Source organism: Pteropus alecto, unplaced genomic scaffold (assembly GCF_000325575.1).
Source record: "Pteropus alecto unplaced genomic scaffold, ASM32557v1 scaffold110, whole genome shotgun sequence".
NCBI classification, from domain to species: domain Eukaryota; kingdom Metazoa; phylum Chordata; class Mammalia; order Chiroptera; family Pteropodidae; genus Pteropus; species Pteropus alecto.
In genome coordinates this window covers 4,813,400-4,829,111 of record NW_006431920.1, presented here as the reverse complement: position 1 = coordinate 4,829,111, position 15,712 = coordinate 4,813,400, and the positions used below count along the sequence as shown (strand labels likewise).

Below are 15,712 nucleotides of genomic sequence, written 5' to 3'. Positions count from 1 at the left end.
TGGTAGACAAGCAATAAAGGAATCTACCATTTATGGTGGTAAAGAGAAAGCAACTAAAACTTCAACAACTTATAGCAACTGTGTGTGGACTAGCAGGGAAAATTAGAATCCCAAAAAGCCTAAGCCACAGAGCAAGTTTACAGCCACACGTCAAACCTTTCCTGTGATTCTTCATTATCAAGTACTCAGGGATTCAAAGATTGGGGGCAAGGCAGAAGAGCGAAGACAAATCTCTAGATACATTTTGGGTGAAAGGATATGTCCCTAGGTGCAATTTTGAAATCCAGCAGGTTGGCTATTAAGCAAAAAGAAGAATCGCACCAATGCTCAGATCGAAATTCCTAGAGAAGGAAAAAGTCTGACACTGTGTTCCAAATATCTGAGGCAAGTAATAAATTGAATCAAACTAAAGCTGCAATAAATACCAGACCAAGCTCAGCTACAGATGAGGTTGACTCAGACTCCAAATCTACCAATTTGCACATGAAGGGACATGTCTTTTTCTGGAGAAAAATATAACTTACTTCAGACTCTACTGTTATTATGTACAAAATGTTCTGTATAAAATCAAAAATTATAAAGCACACCAAGAATCATTGAAATGTGATTCATAATGAAGAGAAGTAGCAGCAAAATAGAGACTCAGAGATGGCATAGATGTTATAATTATCAGACTTAAAAATAACTATAATAAAAATTTTAAAGAATCTAGAGGAAAAGGTGTATCACATGCATGTATACATATGGAATTTGAGCAGATGCACAGAAATTGTGGTAAAAGAATTACATGGAAATGGTAGAAATAAAAATTAAAGATTAAAAATGAAGAATTAGCTTAATGGCAAACTGGATCTCCAGAAGAAAGAATCAGCCATTAAAAAATATACAAATGTGAACAGAGAAAACACAAGAAGTCAAAAGAAAAGGGAAGAGAGAGGAGTAAGAAGAGAGGGAAGAAGAGAGTGTTCAAGATTTATAAGACAATATTAAATGTAGGTAATTATCTATGTTGCCTACCATACTAATTAGAGTGCCAGAAGGAAAGAAGAGATTAAACCGAAAGAATATTTGAAGACATGGTGGCTGAGACCGTTCTAAAACTGATAAAAGTTAATCCAACATCCAAGAAGCTCAGTAAACCCAAGCGGGATAAACATAAAGCAAACTACACCTGGAAACTTACAGTTCAACTCCTAGCGATTTCCTGCACTGCAAACTAGAGGCAGTAAACTTGGGCTAGTTGCCGTCAGACAAGGCAGGTGGGTATTGACCAGAAAGAGGCACAGGTGGCCTTTCACTGATGATAATAATCTTGTTTACAGTGACAGTTATTCAACCATAAAAAATTGTCAAAATTCCTCAACATGAACATTTAAGATCCACACATTGTATTGTATGTAATTATATCTCAATATTTTAAAAGGGCCATCAAAAGTAAGTTACTCTTTATACCACCCTTCACATTTAATTTCCTCAATTATTTACACATTGCTTTTGCAGGTTGAGTATATTTTCCATATATATAAAAACAAGCTTTAAACATAATTATGATATCTCCAATACTACAGGGAAAATATTAAGACATGTAATTTTTTCTTTAAAGGACCTCATATACAATAAATACCAGGACAAGCAAGTAAAGAAACAAACAAAAACAAGACAAACTTAAATCGAGTGATTCCCTAAAATAAAAACCCTCTCCAAGTTTGGCTTAGTTTTCTTCACGCTCGGAAAATTTTCTTAATTTCAGTTAATCTTGAGAAACTATACATTAATATGGATTTTTATAGCTATTTGAAAACAAATGTTCTGCACCTGTGTTCTGAGGGTGCCATCGTCCCATTCAGCCAATTTAAACTCACCTTGTAGTTTCTGTGTTTTGGTGGTCATGAGACTATAAAATACACTTAAAAGGCAGGATTTTAAAATTATGAAAATTAAAGCCCCACTTTCCTTGCCAGTTCTAGGTCGTCATCAAACACTAGTCATAAACTTCCAAGAGCCATGCTCTCCAGCAGGTAATGCCATGCCCACAGAGGGGCGCTCATGGGGGTCACAGGATACACATGGCCTCACTGAAGGGATGGACCCAGTGCCATCCTGTCTGCTCCCTCAACTTCTCTTGTCTTCCACTGGAGCTACACTGAAAGTGAGTAACGTTGGGCATTTACAAATCTGTTTTAATGGGTGACGGTGTTTGGTCAAAAGATATATACAGCTAGGTGAAAAAAAGAGAGGAAAGGAAAGAGAGGGCAAGACTGAAAAAAATGGCAGGGGAACAGATTTAATCCTTGTGAGCTGCTGTTTCTTCAGTTTCTAAAATGAGATAACCTCGTAGGATTGTTTGGTAGACTTTTTTGATTAAATAGCAAATATCAAAAAAGTGCAGCCCTTGCTTTTGTTTAATCTTTATCGGGAGAGATTTGTGATATTCTTTGAACTCTGAGAACTCTAATGATTCTACACATCAGAACTAATTCTCATTTGGGCACGGGGGATGTATGTATTGGGGTGGGGCGATATGACTGCACTTTTTCTCTTTACCCCAAGGGAGAGATAACACCCACAATTTTAAGCAGGCCAAGGCATCTTCTTTTTAGGAAAGAAATAATTTGAGCATATGTAAAGCCTACATACTTGTGGGCTTAGAATTGAAGAAGTAAGTTTATTCCTATGTGTCAATGAAGCTAACAAACCATTCTCCTTCCGAGGTACCAGATGTGGATGGCACTCCCTGGACATGTACAAGGCCCAACCTGCACAACCTCGCTTCCGGCCCTGCAGCCCCACCCCCAACCCTGTTCATTCATTAAAACATCCAGATTTGAATCTCATGATTCAGACTTTACGACCCAGCTCCCCTTCCTATGGCAGCCACCCCACTTCAGTTCCCAATGACTTTAGCGCCTGGACCTGCTGTTCCTCTCTGACATTTTCTAACTTCAAAGAGATAATTCTTCCAATATTCTGGCTTCTTAGGTTCTTGGATACATTTATTCCAATCATGTTCTTCCACCTACTCTAGTTATTTACTTAGCATGCTCATACGCCAGACTAGTGGTTCTCACAGGTTAGCCTTCCTATCACCCGGGAACTTGCTAGAAATGGAAATCTCACTCTGGCCCTATTGCATCAGGAAATGTGGTGTGGGGCCCAGCAATTCCCACTTAACCAGCCCTCTATGTGATTCTGGCACTTGCTCCAATTTGCTATTACCAAAAACTAAAACACCTCTATCATCCATTTCCAATAATCTCACACTCAATTTAATTATAGCTAACAACCCTTCAACCCTAACAGGGCCTCATCTCTCCCTTGAAAATCCCTTAAACACCCTACTTCATATTACTCATATTCAGATTACTGCCATTTTACTCATTTGTCAAAAAAACTCAACCCCAAGTTCAGACCAAACTTCAACCCATGTCTGGCCTCTATTAGAAGAACTAGGTATGGCTAAAGAATATCTAATATCGCTTTACAACGGGGGCCACTATTGCAGCGGCCCCTCCCTGCGGCAAGACAACTTGATTCTTTACTCTACCGTTCCTCCCACCCGCCTGAGTGACTATTAGGAAATTCCTCACTTCTTCCCTTGTCTTCACCCGTACCTATGACTTTGCTTCCTAGGCTAACAAGAAATAGCAACAACAGAACAGAACTTCCCCTCTCACTTCCATCTGCCTATCGGCACCCGCACCCTTCCACGCTGCCTGCCCTCTGGCTTCCCCAGCTTGTGTGGACTTGTAAGATCAACCTCTTCTGCTTGTGCACAAGTCTTTACCCTCTCCTGCCTACTCGAGGGTGTTTCCTACTAACGAGCCACTCTTTTCTGCTTCATTGGCTTTTCCCTCTCTACTAGATCATTCATCTGCGTAAAGCACGCTGTTATTCCTCCCATTAAAAAAAAAAAACAAACCCTCTCAATACTAATATAACCTTCCCCTCCAGTGACTGCCCCATATCTCCCATTTACACAATTTCTCATGCCCCATTTTCTCTTAAACCCACTCCTTCGGTTTCACTCCCACTGTCCCTGTAAAGGTCACCTCTGACGTTTTCCACTTGCTTGACCCGTCAGCAGTACCTGACATGCTCTTCCCTCCCTGCCAGCCCTTCCTTCCCATGCCTCTCCCCCCGTTCCTGACACCTGACCAGTCCCTCCCTCCATGTCTCCATTCGCATCGACCTGGGCACTACACACTGCAATTCCATAGTTCTCAGTCCTAACTCCTATTTTCTTCTCATTCTTCACTCACTCCCTTGGTAATTTCGTCAGTCTCAAGGCTTTAAATAACTCCTATCCTAATCATCTCTAATTTATAATTGCTGCCCAGGTCACTCGGCAAACTCCACACTGGTATATTCAAAAGCATATTCATCATCTCCACTGGTCTAACAGATGTTGAAAACTCAATGTGACAAAAATCGAATTTCTCTTCTTCCTTGGGGAACCAGCTCTAAATAGTTTTCTATCTCTGGTAAGGGTAATCACATGCTTCCAGATGTCAAGGTCAAAAACTTCCAAACCTCCTCTGCCTGATCTCTTTTTTCTCTCCCACATCTACTTCTAAAATGCTATGCAATTTGCAAGATTATGAGTTTTCTTCAGGTAGAATGGCCTGCTTTGTTTGTCTGTTTGTTTTGTTGTTGGATCTCAATTACGTGGAATGGAGTACTGGAAGAGAGAGTAAGTAAACCGCTTTCAAATGAATGAATGAGCTGATCTCTAAAGGTGGACAATAAGCCAGATACCATGCTTTCTGCAGACCAGAATGGGTCACGAAAGCTCCTGTTGTGCATCATTACTCATGCCTTTTCCAGAGCATTTTAAAGCAAATTTAAACCAATAATTGTTCCTTTAGCATGGGAGAGAGAATGAAAATTGTCTCACCTGGACCTGTTCTAAAATCAAAGATGTACAAAATAGATCACTTTTAACCTAGCAAATACAAAATAGTTTTCCCTAAATAGCACTGCAGAGGGTACCAACAGAGTGAACTACAGTAACAATTTCTCAAAACTTCAATGTATCTTCCCCGTGCCTTAGCATCTGAGATGGCTCTCACCTACCCTCAAGATAAACATTAGTCTCCTTATCCTTTATATGAAAAAATTTAACTTCTAAAATTTAACTTGTCTCTGTTTTATCATTACATCACATACACACAAACTATTTCCTAAAAAAGACAGATATTTGGGTCATGAATCCAAGGCCATATGAGAGTAGCTGAGTAGAACTAGGACAAAAAGCCAGATTTCTTTGATACCCTGTGTCAGGAACCTACAAACTTTTTCTGTAAAGGGCCAGATAATAAATATCGTAAGCTCTGTGAGCCATATGGTGTCTGCCACAACTACTAAAGTCTGCTACTGTAAGGCAAAAGCAACCATAGATAATACGTAAATGAATGAGTATGGCTGCATTCCAATAAAACTTTATTTACAAAAACAAGTGGTGGGCCAGATTGAGCAACTGGGCTGTTGTTTGCCAACTCCTGCCCTATGTCTTCTTTGTGTAGTTAATCATTGCTTTAAGGGTTTACATTGCTTCTTGAGTAAAAAAAAAACATATACATGTTTTATAATCACAATAATTTGTTGACAGTTACAATAATACCGTTCCGGAGTTTATGAGTTCTGAGTTGTACTTATATCATTTAATTCGCCTTCCCAAAGAAAGCACTGGAGAACATTAAGGCATAGCAAGTGAGAAAACAGAGAGAATTCTATTGAACAGCTTTTTAAAAAAATATATAATGAGTATACTTACACAAATATCCGCTATTCATATAAAGTTGGCTTTTTTTTTTTTTTTTTGCATTTGTAAAGTGGAGTGTTCAGGAATGTGTTTGCATGTCCTCATGTAATTTTCTATAAATACAATTATTGAGACTTGGCAGTTAGAAACACAAGGATCAAATTTACAACCATTATAAAGTTACAGAAAAAAATCACTGTCCTGGGTAGAAAGAAACAGTTAATGATTGCCTTTGGACATCAGAAGTGAGAATGAGTTAAAATAGATTTGAGAAATACGTAACACTTTTACATTCATTAACCTTTACCTCTTTAAGTTTCTCCAGAATAAGTGCCACGATACAAAGTGGCATGAAAGAAAATGTATCAGAACCAGACATGGAGAATATTCTGTCAGTTCAATGTAGTGGTTTCAAAAAATAACCTTTTTGTTGTTGTTGTTGATAGTGAGATAAGAATAAAAGAGAAAAAACACACTGATAAATTGAGGACTGATAACAATGTTAGATAACACTTACTCAACACTTACTCTGTGCCAGACAACATTCTAAGTATGTTATATATATTAACTCAATCTTTCAACAACTCTATGAGGCAAATACAACTATCATGGCCCAAATTTCCAAATGAAAACAACTGAAGAACAGATGTGGAAAGTAATTTGCCCAATGTATCCAGCTGATAAGTAGGCAAGAAGGGATTTGAACTTGTAGGATGTGGTTCTATAGCTCGTGCATTTATTGACGATTATATTACCTCTAAAAATTAGAGGTTATTAGGATTTTTTTTGTTTTGTTTTGAAAATGTTAACCCACTAGTAAGCCAAACAGACAGGCTAGTGGAAAAAGTCAAGAGAGGAGATTAAACAAAATCTCGAGAAAAGGTAAGAAAAAAAACTAAGGTGTAACCTTGGAAGACAGAAGACGCATTTTTCCTTAAAATACAAAGAAAGACATGTTGGAATGAAGATCAGCCAATTGCAGTTGCTCACACCCAAATAAACATGAGGAAATCATTGACTGGCCAATAGACATAAGGGCAGGAGCCTGGAGGATGTGAATAGCTCAAAATATCTCCTGTGAAAAACTCAACAGGGTCCCCACAGAGCTAAATGGGAGGATAAGCTCAGGGCCCAGCTGAGGCCAGGTAGCGAGGATGTGTAATGTGCCCAAACAATTATCATAGTCTGACTCCTGTAAAACACGCCAATTATAAATGAATTTTCTATTCATTAAGGCAATTGCTCTAGGGACCCATTAATCCATTTCAGTTCTTGTAACTCAAAAGTTTTATATCTCTTCTTAAAAGATTCTACAGGTCTGAGTCATCACTAATTCAGACTGGCCTACTCTCTAGTCTATACAAATATTTAGCATTTTCGCTACCTATATTTAATCCATTCTAAGACAGAGTTATTTCAGATTTTATCATCTCATGAATCAGGTTATGTCTTATACCTGATGATAAAATTGAGAGTATTTTTTCAGTGGTACATAAAATAATGCTGTATTTGACAATCTATGACCCACTGGATTAGATGAACCCCATTATTTACTTTGCCTTCAATTAACATTAACACTTCCAAGCCCAGAAAAGTCTGGAAACTTAACCTCAACACCACTCAAGATTTCTGGAGCTTCTTATCCTAACAGATATCCACATGTGCTATTTTATAGTCACACGACACCTATGAGATAGGTATGTCCAGGCTCCTTAATTAACTGCCGCGGTTCAGAGAAGGTGAGTGTCCTGCACAAGGTTACTAACGTATGGAACCAGGAGTTGAATGCACATCTTCAGGCACCAGCTCTGCTCCTTCGACCACCCCAGATTTTTGCTCTGGATAAAAGTTCTAGCGTCCTACATTTTAACTAAGATGTAAACACTACCTGTACAACTTCCGGTGTACCTGACAACCTCTCACTCATCAGGGTAGAGGAAAGGCATACACAGTCATATTCCTTATCCACAGGAGGATACATTCCAACACCTCAGTGGGTGCATGAAACTGAGATGTTACAAAACCCTATATATACTGTGATTTTTCCTATACATGCATATCTATCATAAAATTTAATTTCTAAAGTAGGCACGATGAGAGATTAACAACTAATAAAATAATTACAACAATATACTGTTGTAATAAAAGTTATGTGAATGTCATCTCTCTCAAAATACCTTATTGTACTATACTCACCTTTTCACTTAAAAGAAGCACTCCACAGCCTCTCTTTGGAATATCCGAATTCACTACCCTTGCACTTTGGGGCCGTTATTAAGTAAAATAAGGGTGCTTGAACACAAGCACTGTGAAACCACGACAGTCGATCTGATAACTGAGACGGCCACGAAGGGACTAATGGCTGGGGAGCTTAGACAGCGTGGAGACGCTGGACAAAGGGATGATTTACCTAACGGTCGGCCTGAGATTTCATCAAACCACTTAGAGAAACACGCAATTTGATACTGATGAATTGTTTATTTGTGGAATTTTTCATTTAATATTTTGCACTGCTGTTGATCTCGGGTTACTGAAACCGTGGAAAGAGAAAATGTGGTTAAGCGGGAGACTTCTCTACGAGAACCTTACATAACATCGTTCTGTACTTGTGAACAGTAAGAGGCAGAGAAGCTGCCTGTGAAAGAGTTTCCCATCCTTTTTTGAGCTCTTCTAATTTCACAGGCCACAGTTACTGAAATCTCAATGTCTTTGTGCTAATAAACAGCTTTTTCTTTTTGTGTATGCAAGAAATAAATTTTTAAAAAGAGAGCATGAGAAAAACTACTCTGCAGAATTAGAGCAAAACTTTTGAGTTGATGAAATGGGTAAAGACAGCCAATGTCATTAAACAGCCAGTGGAAAAATGACCCTCAACTCCAGATTTATTTGAAGACTACCAGAAAGACAGAGTGAAACTTAACACGACACTGACACAAGTCTGTTACTTACAGAGAACTCAATTAAATATGTCAATTGGCAATAAAAGTGTAATAGTCGACCCTTCTTTTCAGGCATCTCAAGATACTGTTTACCTTACATTACCCACAAAACAGGCTCCTTGCAGATGATGGTGAGCTACCCTCAGATTACCAGGCAGCCAAGCCAATTTGGACGTTCATGCAAACAAAACAGTCAAACTTCCAAATTACCAGTCTGGCTGAAGAACCAGATTTATTTTGAGAGTTTGGTGACTAAAATAAATAGACTTGAAGCCTGAGGATGGGCAGGGTCTACTTGGGATCAGGGGTGGATTGTAGCCAGAGGGAGGGAAAAGGCCAGGGGAGACACTACAGAGAGGACAATAAATGAGTTTCTGAATAAACTATGCCACGTGGAGACTTACCCTACCTAGCACTACATGTGGTCTCACGCTCTTAGGTACTAAAATGTATTGCTAAGGGGTGGTAAATAAAACAGTGTGGCACCGAGGCAGGAAAAGACTCAACAATGGACAGAATATGGTAATTTAACCAAATCGGCAGGGGAAAGATGCATTAGTGAATAATAGGTTTTGGAACAATGGACCAGAAGTTTGGAAAATCAGGTAAAATTGGATCACTACTTCTTGAAAAATAATAATAAAATTCAAATAAAACAAATCGAAATGTAAAAAATGAAACTTTATAAAGAATACTAGGAAAATATATAGCAAAATATTTTTGTAATTTTGGAAAAAAGGCTAATAATCTCAAAAAGTTGTTCAAATCCATAATAGAAAAAAGCAAAACATTTATCTCCATAAAACTGTATAGTTTCTACATAGCAAAACCACAAACCAGACTGAAGGATAAATGACAACCTAAAAAAATATTTTTAAGTCTATGTCCAAAAAGATTAAAATGCTTATTTTTTGTTCCTACGAATCAATATTTTAAGAAATAGAAAGCAATAGACATTAAAAACCACTTTACAGAATAAAAACAAAAACAAATGACTCTACATGAGGGATGTTACTTGGGTGATGAAAAAATGTTCTAAAACTGATTTATGGTGATGGTGACACAACTTGGTAAACATACAAAAGAAGAAAAATATCACTGAATTGTACAGTCGATGTGAGTGAATTACATGTTAAACAAGCCTCAGTAAAGTTGTTCAGAAATGAATAAACATTAAAATAGATGTTTTTATTAGTATTCAAAGATATGCTAACAAAACAACACCTCCTGCAATGATCTTGCTAAACTTCCACAACATCGCATTGTCCCGTTGTTTTTTTTTTCCCCCTTCCTTTCCCTCCGCAGTCTCCTTTGTTCATTCCTCCACTTTCATTCCTTCCGGTTCTCTGCTGAACTTTCTTTCTGCCACATTCCCTCCCTAGGAGTCAGAACTTGTCTGTATCAACAGTAGCAACAATGTAAAGCAGCACTGTAGACCTCTTTTCTAAACTCCGGGATCATGTATCCAGCTGTCTGCTCAGTGTCTCCCCCGAGGTTGAATCACCCATGTATCAAACTGAACACATCCAGAAGGCAACTCTTTAATCCCACAGCTCTCTCCCCTGCACAAAATTTCCCCTCTCCGGCACTCCCCTCCTCTGTACATGGTATTTCTATCCTGCCGGCCAAACTCTGAGATTCATCCTTGGTGTCTTTCTCTCCTTTACTTCCTTCATCCAATCCTATTCCTGTGTCAAAAATATCTTCGGATTCCATTTACTTCTCTGCCGTCCTGCAGTCCCCCTACAGTTTAAACTACCATCATCTTCCGTTTAACAATCCCAAGGGCACCTGCCTGGTTTCCCACTCAGACTCTTGCTCCTCTCTAACCTATTCTCCAACAAGGGCCAGCATGATTTTTTAAAATGCAAATAGAGTTATTTGTGGTGGACACTGAGCTGCATCACTCAGATTCTGCATCAATGAAGGACTTGTTATCCAGAGGTTGAGAATGATATCGGACCCTTCGGGGTCGCCTTGGCTGCAAAGAACTGCCTTGCCCCAGGTCACACCACATCCAATGATGATTCAATGAATTCAGAGGTCTCTGTGCCCAACCATCTCAGCATCACTGGGACCACTCTGAACACTGCTCCCCGTAAGGTCAGCCAGGGCTGTCGTTGGGCCCAAACCCCAAATTGCCTTCTCACTCTGCCTCATCCTTTATCTTTCCCTTCTTCCACAGATGCTAATCCTAAGAGCACTCCTTAAGAAACAATCTTTCCACTCAACTCTGTCTCAGACTGTATCCTCAGGAATACGGTCTGTAGCAGCCTTGTTTCCATGCTAGAAACCCGACGACGGTATTTTTGGGGTCCTACTGATCCAGACAGATTCCTCTCTTGACATTCACCTGCTCCAGTCACACTGAGTCTGTCTTCAAATACACCAAACTGTGGCAAGCTTCAGGATTTTTTTCAGGTTTCATTCTGTTAATGACGTCCAAACTACTACAGACTATAGGATGCAGATCACTCACAGATAACACATTTCATCAATTTATAAGCTTCTTACACAGAATAGCTTGTCTTCAATGTGATATTCTCTATAATAGCTGACACAGAGCTCTGCTCACAGAAGACACCCAATAAATAAAAACGTGTGTGGAACTGAATTACATGACTTAGCAACAAATACTAAATTGCAGGACCAAGCCACTACCCACAAGAGCATCCTCAAACAGTTCTACTAGATTAGGCAAACTCCAGTGAAAAAGGCAATGGAGAGACAGGAGACAATTGATATGTACAATGTACAACTGTCTTATAAAGTTGGGATCAGAAATTCTTTCATGACAAACTAATGCATAACCTCAGCAATGACTCATACCCAAGGTATTTAAGGCAGCAAGAAGTACATGGGGCTGTGCTTTTACAACTCCTGTTTATCACGTCTCAGAAACTCCCTTCAGGAAAATTTCTTCTTGAATAATTTCATACTAAGACCTTCTTTCTTCTCCCATTGAATCTTTGTAGGACCGGATCCAAAGCTAAGAACATTCTACCTATTTGCAGTATATTCTCTCTAATTCCAAAGACTGTTACTAAATGGCACCATTTTTCCCGTTCAGGATCCCTATCAGCAAACTCCTATCATGTCTCCTTATTTGAAAGTGTGTAGCTAATTAAGATGAACTACGCACTCTTGAATCTAACAAGTGTGGCACCTTTAAAAAGAACCTCCTTCTTAGAAGGCATTAAAATAAGTAGAATGATTTAAATAACTAAAAATTTCCAGAAAAATAAATAATCTATTTGCATTCAAAGAATCTCCAGTAAAAGACTACCATGACTATACTGGCAAAATAATTCCTCCTTAATCATGAGTAATATATTTGTCTTTGAATTTCAGAATTGGTTGATAAACAGATAGCTTATAATATCCTTGGAAAACAGCTCTTTAAAGACATGAAGAAACTGAACAAAACAAGGGTAATATAAATCGATGGAAGAAAAGGAATAACAGATTCCCCCTAAACGAGCCAGAAACTTAATTATCACCTTTACTGAAACCCAAACACCCAGGTTCTTGTTTCAAGGAGACCTACTCACAGAATATTTTCATGACTACCCTGTGTTTGCAACTGAAGATTAAAAACTAAATATTATTTGACAAGTTTTTATATGACGACATAAAGAGTGGCTAGAGCCTGGCTGTTGACTCAGACATTTCTGCCAACCTCCTTTGCCTGCCAAAATATAGCTTCAATAAGCACACATAAATTTTATTTTTAATAAATAACCACAAAACGGTTTCATAAACAGACTAAACTGTGGATAATTGTAGCTTACAATGAATATGTGTTACAGTTTCAGTAAACAGAAGCTACTCAGTCTGAAACTGGCACACCCTATCTCCATCTTATGGATTGATGGCAAACCCGCTCATGTTGGAACAGCTCAGTGATTTTCTTGGTCAGAGGCCTACATCCCAACTACTTAGGCTTCTGCCTTCCTGCAGGAGCCCTCCTGGTCGTCTCTGCAGACATCAGGGTTTAGAGTTCTGAGAATTTAAAAGGATAGCTGAGGTCTCCACTTGGTGTCCCAAAAGGGTCTTTGTGGTTCAGAACAGTTCTTTATGACTGACCAACATGTAGACACCTATGATGGTTTAGAATGAATAAATAAAGGGCATTTGGGGGGAATAAATACTGATCTGATGAGAAGGAGCCAGTGAGAATAAACTGTTCTTTCTAACTAACTTTTCTTGGAATTTACGTGTTCCTTCTACTCAAAGGGTCCTTTTGGAAGAGTGCGTTGCCTTTTTTGGTAAGTAAATCGACTGATTCCTTAAGAAAAAAGCAGCTTATTGAAAGCTTCATGGATGTTTTTTTCTTTTTTGTCCTTTAGAAATCAGCTTTATTTTTAAGCCTCCCTGACCACATGTGTGCTCTGATGAACTTTCGTTCAAGTCAAGGAAAAGAGGCTCACATTTACCACGGCGCCTCCAAATTCTCCCGCACCTCACACTGGCCCCGGGAAACCCAGAAAGAGAAAAGGCAAAGGAGGAAATAGTTTTAAACATTTAGAGCTTCCTTTTGAAGGTGAAGAAAGAGAGTTTTATCTCTAGCAAACACACACACACACACACACACACACACACACACACACACACACACAAGCCCCTTTGTGGAGAAAAAGCAGTGATGACTGATCAAACGGCTTTCGGAATTCCAGGCATGCCAAGATATCTCTGGGTTAAATGGTGGCGAAGACCCCAAAGACCCCCATGCTGTTTAAAAATAAATAAAATAACTCCAGCAACATGATCCACATTCCATTTGTACTAGACCATCTTACATGTTTTACATTCTACCTGTGGTGACCTTTCATTTCTTAGCTCATGGTTGGATGTATTCAGCCACAATTTACATCTTACCAGATGTACGAACCTAGGATGGACAGGGCAGAGCCTGTGGTCAGGAGGGGAGATAGGGTAAGACAGTGGCACTGACACCAAGAAGCGCCCAGCCCGAGGACACAGAATAGAACAGAGCTATGGATTAAGTGCCATATGAGCTCAGGGAGAGAGTGACTCACGCTGCCTGAGGTTGGTCTCCACTAGGAGGAATGCCTTGTGGTGTTTTGTGACCTATGAAACATTGGCAGCCTGCGATGCCGCCTCACTATTCTGTTATGCTCCTCAGCTCTGCCAAGGTTAGATTTCTCATCTTAACCTCAGTCCTCCTCCCGTCTGCATCCTTTACAACCCTACACAACCCCCGGTGATTTTTTTTCTAAGCAAATCCTCACTTGACTCCAGTTAGCCAGTTTTTCTATTCCTTATTCCAAATGAAATTTAACTCGCTCTATATATTTCTTATTAAGAAGCTATAAGTAGCTAACTATTGAGGATACAGAGATGCAGGGTCTCATTTTCTTCAAAAAGTTTATAACTCAGCAAGAGAGTTAGATGTAAAAACGTAATGGGAAAAATGTTTTAATAGAGGTGTAAGTAAAATGCTGTGAGCTCTTAAAAAAGGAAGTTTGTTTGATGGGATTACAGATGTTTTCACAAAGGTTCTGTCGTAAATTGAACCAAGAGGCACAGACATTTTTCATGGTGCTCAAGGGACAGTGTGAGCAAAGGACTTTAGATGCTTGGGTAAGTGGCTGAGTGCCACCAGAGCACAGACTATATAGAGGAAGAGAGTAAGATCTGCTGTTGTCCAACAGGTTGAACCCATCCCAAGAAGAAAAGGTACTCTGTGAATAAGGAGAAACATTCAAAGTTCTCTTAGAAGAAAAAAAAAAAGAAAAAGAAACTTAAGACTGACCTGTGATTTAGAATGGCAGGTCCCGAAGCAGTGAGAAAGATGAACTGGAGAGACTCAAGGCGAGAGCTGGAATGGACCCCTGTCAGCAAGAATAGAAGACAGTACGATAAAAGGCCTGTAGAGGCTAAAATAAATGTTTTCTCAGTGTGGACGAGGCTCCACTGTCACATTTCAACCTCCCTGCCACGCTTCATTTTCAACAATCAGACGAGTGACCAACGAAATCAGATATTAACCAAATAAAATGTTCTCTATTGAGAAAAGTGCTGTCTAATAGAAACTTCGCAGTAATGGATACTGAGCACTTGAAATGTGGCCACTATGACTCAAGAACTGAATTTTTACTTTATTTAGTTTTAATTAATTATAATTTACATGGCTCCATGTGGTTAGTGCCACCATACTGGACACTGGCAACTCAAGAGAATAAAATTTTCCTGAGTCAAGGGATTCAAAGCATTTCTAAAATTTTTGCATTAGTCTACTAATCATCAGACTTCAGTGGCTCTGCTAGATTTCAGACTGTGTCTGCCAACCTATCAAAAGATCCACATTAATGAATAATAAGATATGGTACTTATATTTAGCTCGGGCATGACAAAACTCCAAATATATTTTCAGTTCCAGAAAGGATCCCTTTTAGTTACTCAGAAGGACCATCTAACCTCCAGGTCTGCTTGCACAGCCTATCAATGATGGATAAGATCGTGGAAGTCAGAAGAGGTTGACAGGTTCTCTGACTTAACAAAGAGAAGGATCTGCATCCTGATGACACACACACTTTCCAGTGAAAGCTGCCCAGCGAGTCACTGCCCCGTTGTGGCCGAAGTGCGGCAAGATGGCTGGGGTGTGGAGTTAAACGTTTTCTAAGTTGATTTGTGGTGTTAACTTTCCAGATCATAGAAATGATTTAGTTCAATATGTTTTCTCTTTTGGCTTTGGAGTCAAGAATTATAATCGGTTCCTAAGACTTTAACTTTGAGTTTTCCATGCAGTTATCTCAAAAACATCCTTTTGCAGTTTTCTTGGAAACTGGTTTCTTGTTCCATGAATTCAAATACGCTATATGTCATGGCTACTGGTCAGCTATCAGGATACATGGCCATTTTGGCACTTCGCTCTTTAGAACCTCTTATGAAACACTAGAAGACTAAGTAAAACCATATTAGATAACTTTTCACTTGCTAATTTCTCTAGCAAAATATATTAGAGAAGCATAGGAAGAAATTAAGTAAT

General features: G+C 39.0%; 1 long non-coding RNA gene across 1 annotated transcript in view; it reads right to left on the bottom strand.

The window, feature by feature from the left end:
- The window catches only part of LOC112475410, a 54,388-nt gene extending 39,160 nt beyond the window's left edge, over positions 1–15,228 (bottom strand). Inside the window, exons 1-2 of the long non-coding RNA XR_003044720.1 lie at positions 15,142–15,228; positions 14,477–14,555 (exon numbers count right to left, since the gene is read on the bottom strand). This is a non-coding gene — a long non-coding RNA (uncharacterized LOC112475410). The remainder of the gene's footprint in view (positions 1–14,476; positions 14,556–15,141) is intronic.
- Positions 15,229–15,712: the final 484 nt, after the last annotated feature.